Raw genomic sequence first — 6,438 nt, 5'->3', positions numbered from 1 at the left:
TTTTACTTTGGATATTTCCCTTTTGATGGAATAATAAAATGTAATGAGGTTTCCAGGCCCAATCCTCGGAGTCTGATAAAATTCTGAAGTGCTGTACATGGTAACTTAACTTTCAAGTGCCCTGTTTAGGGTACTCCCTTGTTCAGAATAAACTTAGCTTATACTTTCTTCTTTAACCCTGAACTTCTCAGCTGTCCAACAGGATGTAAAAATGGGTAGTGGCACTGTATTACAAAAGTAACGATATGGGAATAGACTCTCATAGTATTTCCAGAGAGAAAATACCAGGCAACATTTGGATTAAAGCACATGATATATCTGAATGATACTTAATGTTAAGTAACCTGACACATCTTTACATTTCACACCCAGAAAGAAAAAGCCTGTATTAACTCTTTCTGGGGCCCACAGCAGGCTCTTGAGGCTCCCGGAGGCGACCTCCCACATATACCACCCTGAACCCACCCTGCACCTCCTGTAATCTCCGAAGCAGGGTCCGGCCTGGTTAGTGCGTGGATGGGAGACCGCCTGGGAACGCCAGGTGCTGTAGGCTTTTCCCGATTTGGCCTTTCCCCAGGCTCGCCTTTGTCCGCTCAGGGGCACTGTCTGGGGCCTGTGGTGGCCTAGAGCTGACTGCCCCCATCTACCTCCGCTGGGGTGCTGCCATCAGGGTGTGCTTGTCCCGCCGAATCCTTCCGTCCCACTGGGGTCGGATGTGGCAGGGTGGGGCGGTAGAAGCACAGGGTAGGGGGCGGTTGTGGCACAGATCATGCCCAGAAGGCGGACCCGGCTCTGGGCAATTCCCTGCCACTGGCCTCAGGGACAGAGACCGCGCCTTCACTTAGGGTCTCGGCGCCGATGCACAGGGAAGGTTCTCCGACTCCCCAGCCCTCCTGTCCACAGCCCACAGGCGCTGGACAGAGTACCCCCAAGGTACGCTTTACACAGCTTACACAGCCCAGGCTGCCAGAGGCTGGCTCAGTGCCCAGGGACCTGCGGGTGCATGGGCGTGCCCCTGATCCCGCCTCCCGGGTCGCTCCCTGGGCGAACGGCACCGCACCCCTCGGGCTAACCTGGGACGGTCCCTGTCCCTCACACCAGGTTCTCACGTCTCGCCTCTGCGACGATAAGGGGGCACGCGCGGGCCACCTTGGAGGTTGGTGGGCAGCACGACTCAGAGAGGGGAGCTGTCAAGGGGAGCGAGGGCCCCGGGGCCCCACACAGGCTCTTGGAGCTCCTGGAGCCCGCCTCCCGAGTCTAAGGTCAGACCGCCCTGAGCCCACCCGGTCTCCTCTGATCTCTAGAGCTAAGCAGGGTCGGGCCTGGTTAGTATGTAGACGGGAGACCGCCTGGGAGTACCGGGTGCTGTAGGCTTTTCCCGATTTTGATTTTGTCTTTCCCCAGGCTGTCCTTTTGGCCGCCCCCGGACTGGGGCCTAAGGCATCTGGGGGCAGAGGTTGACTGCCTTCCCTCTACCAAGTCTGGGGCGATGCCATCACCTCCAGGGTGCCAGGACCATTCCATGGCACACCCTCCCTTCTGAGTCAGGGGCCCGGCAGGGGGTGGTTAGGGCCCAGGTCACGCCCAGAAAGCCTACCCCCGTGGGCAGGATTCCCTCCCACGGACCTCAGGGCCAGAGCCCGCTCCTTCACTTAGGGTTCCTAGGTTCCCAGGCCGGATACACGGGGTAGGTTCTCCCACTCACCACCCCTCGTGTCCCTAGCCCACAGGGGCTGAACAGAGTTCCCCAAGGAAGGCTTTGTGTCGCCGGCACTGCCCCGAAGCCCTGGCTCAGCGGACACAGAGCTACATGGTGCCCAGGGCCGCCCCTGGTCCCTCCTCCGGGGACCTACTTGGGTGCGCAGCACCCCTCCCCTTTAGGCTACCCGGGGAGGGTCCCCGACCCCGGCCACACGTTCTCACATCATGCCCATGTGTTGATAAGGGGGCGCCCACGGGACACCTACCACGCTGGTAGAGTTGCAGGCCAGGGAGAGGGGCCCAGTCCAGGAGAGCCAGGGGAGCCAGGGACCCCAGGACCCGCTCGGGCTCACGGTCTCCCAGAGGCCATCTGCCGGGTGGAAGGCCAAGCAATCCTGAACCCGCCGGGTCTCGTCTGATCTCAGAAGCCATGCAGGGTCCTAGCTGGTTAGCACTTGGTTGGGAGACTGCCTGGGAGTACCGGATGCTGTAGGCTTTTCCCAATTTGGTCTCCCCGCTCACCTCCTGCCCCGCCCCACCCTGCTGGACTCGTCTTTGGCCCGCGCCCGGCCCGGCCTACGGCCGGCCTAGGGCCTGTGGTGGCCGAGCGTTGGCCGCCTCCATCTACCTGCGCCGGGGCGATGCCATCAGGTTGTGGGTGTGCCCCAGCATCCCTCCGCCGCGCTCGGGGAGGAAGTGGCCCGCTGGGGCGGGCGCGGCCCGGGGTAGGGGGACGTCCTGGCACAGGTCCAGACTGGAAGGCGGGTTGGTCCTGACGACTCTCCGCCACTGGCCTCAGGGACAAAGAACGAGCCTTCGCTGTGGGTTCCCGCTCCCTGACCCCCAAGGAACGCCCCTCCTTTCTCCCATCCCCCTGGACCCCAGACCCCCCAGCGCGGTTGTCCAGCCTTCGCCCGGGTGTGCTCGGCCCCGCCAAGGCCGCCCCGAAGCCGTTCCCACGGCCCAGGGAATCCGGCGTCCTCAGTGCGGCCCCTGGATCCACGCCCGGCGGTCCTTGCGTGTCCCGGGCGCGCCCGCGGCATCGCCCGGCAACCCTTCAGGCTTGCCGGGGCGGGAAGCCGGCCTTGGCAACAGGGCCTCTCCGCCGGCCTTTGCCGGATCAAGGAGTGGCCGGGCGGGCTCCTCCCGGGGCCCCTAGGAGGCTGGCAGGCAGCCCTACAGAGAGACGGGCGCGGCCGCAGAGGGAGAGCGGCCCGGCCGGCCGCGGTGCTCCGGCCCTTGAGGCTCCCGGACGGACGCGGCCTCCCTCATCTACGGCCATACCACCCTGAACGCGCCCGATCTCGTCTGATCTCGGGAGCTAAGCAGGGTCGGGCCTGGTTAGTACTTGGATGGGAGCCCGCCTGGGAGTACCGGGTGCTGTGGGCTTTTCCTGATTTTGATTTTGTCTTTCCCCAGGCTGTCCTTTTGGCCGCCCCCGGACTAGGGCCTAAGGCATCTGGGGCCAGAGGGGTGGCTGCCTCCCGTCTACCTGCTGTGGGCGTTGCCTTCACCGTGGGGGGGTGTGGCCCAATCCCTTTACCGTCCTTCTCTCCTAGGCTGCAGGAGCTGGGGTGTCAGGGATTAGATCTGGATCAGGCCACGCCCAGAAGGCGGGCCTTTGTGATGGCCCACCTCTCACACTTTTCCCCGGGCCCGACCCCACCCCTTCGTTAGGGTTCGCGGGCTCGACGCCCAGCAAAGTTTCTCTGGCTCCCCAGCCTTCCCATCTCTAGCCGACTGGCGCTGGACAGAGTTCCTCAAGGTACGGTTTGTGATCCCGGGAGCGCCCCAAGCACCTGCTCAGCGGGCAGAGAGCTCCAGGTGCACATCGTCACCCCTTGTCTGCCCTACCTGGGTCGCTCCTTGGGCGGGCGGCACGGCACCCCTTTGGGCTATCCTGGGAGTGTCCAGGGATCTAGCCACAGGTACCCCTGCTCTAACTGTGCTTCAGGAATGGGGCGTCCTCGGGGCAACTGGGAGGCTTGTGGACATCACGAAGGAGAGAGGGGGGCAGCCAAGGGGAGTGCGGGCCCCAAATCCCGACGCGGGCTGTTGGGGTTACCAGAGACCGCCTCCCCGCTCTAAGGCCAAACCACCCTGAACGCCCTGATGTCGTCTGATGTCAGAAGCTAAGCAGGGTCGGGCCTGGTTAGTGCGCGGATGGGAGACCGCCTGGGAAGGCCGGGTGCTGTAGGCTTTTCCCGATTTGGCCTTTCCCCACGCTCGCCTTTGCCCGCGCAGGGGCGCTGTCTGGGGCCTGTGGTTGCCGAGAGCTGGCTGCCCCCATCTACCTGCGCTGGGGTGCTGCCATCAGGGTGTGCTTGTCCCGCCGAATCCTTCCGTCCCACTGGGGTCGGATGTGGCAGGGTGGGGCGGTAGAAGCACAGGGTAGGGGGCGGTTGTGGCACAGATCATGCCCAGAAGGCGGACCCGGCTCTGGGCAATTCCCTGCCACTGGCCTCAGGGACAGAGACCGCGCCTTCACTTAGGGTCTTGGCGCCGATGCACAGGGAAGGTTCTCCGACTCCCCAGCCCTCCTGTCCACAGCCCACAGGCGCTGGACAGAGTACCCCCAAGGTACGCTTTACACAGCTTACACAGCCCGGGCTGCCCGAGGCTGGCTCAGCGCCCAGGGACCTGCAGGTGCACGGGCAGGCCGCTGGTCCCGCCTCCCGGGTCGCTCCCTGGGCGAACGGCACCGCACCCCTCGGGCTAACCTGGGACGGTCCCTGTCCCTCACACCAGGTTCTCACGTCACGCCTCTGCGACAATAAGGGGGCACGCGCGGGCCACCTTGGAGGCTGGTGGGCAGCACGACTCAGAGAGGGGAGCTGTCAAGGGGAGCCAGGGCCCCTGGGCCCTACACGGGCTCTTGGAGCTCCTGGAGCCCGCCTCCCGAGTCTAAGTTCAGACCGCCCTGAGCCCACCCGGTCTCCTCTGATCTCTAGAGCTAAGCAGGGTCGGGCCTGGTTAGTATGTGGACGGGAGACCACCTGGGAGTACCGGGTGCTGTAGGCTTTTCCCGATTTTGATTTTGTCTTTCCCCAGGCTGTCCTTTTGGCCGCCCCCCGGACAGGGGTCTAGGGCATATGGGGGCAGAGGTTGACTGCCTTCCCTCCATCTGGTCTGGGGCGATGCCATCACCTCCAGGGTGCCAGGACCATTCCATGGCACACCCTCCCTTCTGAGTCAGGGGCCCGGCAGGGGGTGGTTAGGGCCCAGGTCACGCCCAGAAAGCCTACCCCCGTGGGCAGGAATCTCTCCCAGGGACGTCAGCTCCAGAGCCCGCTCTTTCACTTAGGGTTCCTAGGTTCCCAGGCCGGATGCACAGGGTAGGTTCTCCCGCTCACCAGCCCTCGTGTCCCTAGCCCACAGGGGCTGAACAGAGTTCCCCAAGGAAGGCTTTGTGTCGCCGGCACTGCCCCGAAGCCCCGGCTCAGCGGACACAGAGCTACAGGGTGTGCAGGGACGCCCCTGGTCCCTCCTCCGGGGACCTACTTGGGCGTGCAGCACTCCTCCCCTTTAGGCTACCTGGGGAGGGTCCCCGACCCCGGCCACACGTTCTCACATCATGCCCATGTGTTGATAAGGGGGCGCCCACGGGGCACCTACCACGCTGGTAGAGTTGCAGGCCAGGGAGAGGGGCCCAGTCCAGGAGAGCCAGGGGAGCCAGGGACCCCAGGACCCGCTCGGGCTCACGGTCTCCCAGAGGCCATCTGCCGTGTGGAAGGCCAAGCAATCCTGAACCCGCCCGGTCTCGTCTGATCTCAGAAGCCATGCAGGGTCCGAGCTGGTTAGCACTTGGTTGGGAGACTGCCTGGGAGTACCGGATGCTGTAGGCTTTTCCCAATTTGGTCTCCCCGCTCACCTCCTGCCCCGCCCCACCCGGCTCGACTCGTCTTTGGCCCGCGCCCGGCCCGGCCTAGGGCCTGTGGTGGCCGAGCGTTGGCCGCCTCCATCTACCTGCGCCGGGGCGATGCCATCAGGTTGTGGGTGTGCCCCCAGCATCCCTCCGCCGCGCTCGGGGGAGGAAGTGGCCCGCTGGGGCGGGCGCGGCCCGGGGTAGGGGGACGTCCTGGCACAGGTCCAGCCTAGAAGGCGGGTTGGTCCTGACGACTCTCCGCCACTGGCCTCAGGGACAAAAGAACGAGCCTTCGCTGTGGGTTCCCGCGCCCTGACACCCAGGGAACGCCCCTCCGTTCTCCCATCGCTCCCCGGACCCCAGACCCCCCAGCGCGGTTGTCCAGCCTTCGCCCGGGTGTGCTCGGCCCCGCCAAGGCCGCCCCGAAGCCGTTCCCACGGCCCAGGGAATCCGGCGTCCTCAGAGCGGCCCCTGGATCCAAGTCAGGGGGTCCTTACGTGGTCCCGGGTGCGAGCGCCCGCGCGCGGCACCGCCCGGCAACCCCTCAGGCTCGCCGGGGCGGGAAGCCGGCCTTGGCAACAGGGGCTCTCCGCCGCCCTTTGCCGGGTCAAGGGGTGGCCGGGCGGGCTCCTCCCGGGGCACCTAGGAGGCTGGCGGGCAGCCCTACAGAGAGACGGGCGCGGCCGCGGAGGGAGAGCGGCCCGGCTGCCCTGCTCGGGCTCTTGAGGCTCCCGGACCGACGCGGCCTCCCTCGTCTAGGGCCATACCACCCTGAAGGCGCCCGATCTCGTCTGATCTGGGAAGCTAAGCAGGGTTGTGCCTGGTTAGTACTTGGGTGGGAGCCCGCCTGGGAGCACCGGGTGCTGTCGCGT

The 6,438-nt window shown here is 65.3% G+C and overlaps 1 non-coding gene and 1 pseudogene across 1 annotated transcript; both read left to right on the top strand.

Moving 5' to 3' along the window:
- The first annotated feature begins 2,971 nt into the window (after positions 1 to 2,971).
- LOC123809846 lies at positions 2,972 to 3,090 on the top strand. The gene has a single exon (XR_006784135.1). It is a non-coding gene; the product is annotated as a 5S ribosomal RNA (ribosomal RNA).
- Positions 3,091 to 6,319: 3,229 nt separating this feature from the next.
- LOC123809847 lies at positions 6,320 to 6,438 on the top strand (annotated as a pseudogene).

Source organism: Phyllostomus hastatus, unplaced genomic scaffold (assembly GCF_019186645.2).
Source record: "Phyllostomus hastatus isolate PE091 unplaced genomic scaffold, TTU_PhHast_1.1 phas_scaffold_555, whole genome shotgun sequence".
In the NCBI taxonomy this organism is placed as follows: Eukaryota; Metazoa; Chordata; class Mammalia; order Chiroptera; family Phyllostomidae; genus Phyllostomus; species Phyllostomus hastatus.
The sequence above is the reverse complement of the archived record's forward strand: the minus strand, read 5'-3'. Positions and strand labels throughout refer to the sequence as shown.